We start from the raw sequence: 783 nt of genomic DNA, 5'->3' as shown, positions 1-783 counted from the left end.
CTGAGGATTCTGGTTTGAGCTGCGGTCGACAATGGACGTTAGTAAGTTCCTAAGCCCAATTAAATCTTACGTATATTTCAATTTTGAAATTTAAGTTTGCTGTAGTCTTGAACTTTAGGAAACCTAAGAATTAATCAATAACGCAACATTGCAAACTTCGAGAATGTCGCATCATAAGAGGCGAAATTAAGGAGAGCACCCTGTCTTCTGACTTCAGAAGGGGTGCGCAGGCGTAGACCAGCAAATTAACGCTCAAATCAGCCCTGGAGCCAACATCAACCATCTAAATGCTATAGATATTGTCATCCTGGCACCTAAGCAGCTGTAGTCAATTGACCTATCTCACCACAAAAAACTTTAAACCAATACTGCTTCAGCACACACAAGCTGCTACTCTACTCAACATAGACGTAGTTAAGAGTTAATACGTTGTTCTCCAATGCTTTATAACCCATACCATCACTTCTTACACATGCTGTTATCCTAAGTGTCTGCTGACCACACTGCATTGCCTGGATTGCCGCAAACGTGAACTGTACCAAATGGTAATATGTCATCACTAGTCTGGAAAAGTCCTATTTTTGTCTGAAATATCGCGGCTCTAATATCATATAATTTCAGTAGGTATGAAATCTCGCAACTCGAATGTCATAAATTTTTGTTTGATTAAAAAATCGTGGTTTGCACTTCGCAAACATGTCATTTCATAAAATTTTCAACTTCCGCAATCCGCATTGCTTTACCGTTTCCGCCAAAAATATCTTGCAGAAAAAACATAAACAT

General features: G+C 39.0%; 1 long non-coding RNA gene across 2 annotated transcripts in view; it reads left to right on the top strand.

Annotated features, from left to right (window-relative positions):
• The window catches only part of LOC125179491, a 13648-nt gene continuing 12865 nt past the window's right edge, over positions 1-783 (top strand). For both annotated transcript variants that reach the window (XR_007157284.1, XR_007157283.1), the window contains exon 1: positions 1-41. This is a non-coding gene — a long non-coding RNA (uncharacterized LOC125179491). The remainder of the gene's footprint in view (positions 42-783) is intronic.

Source organism: Hyalella azteca, unplaced genomic scaffold (assembly GCF_000764305.2).
Source record: "Hyalella azteca isolate HAZT.00-mixed unplaced genomic scaffold, Hazt_2.0.2 contig2181, whole genome shotgun sequence".
NCBI lineage: Eukaryota > Metazoa > Arthropoda > Malacostraca > Amphipoda > Hyalellidae > Hyalella > Hyalella azteca.
Note: the sequence above shows the minus strand (reverse complement) of the source record. Positions and strands in the feature narration are given on the sequence as shown.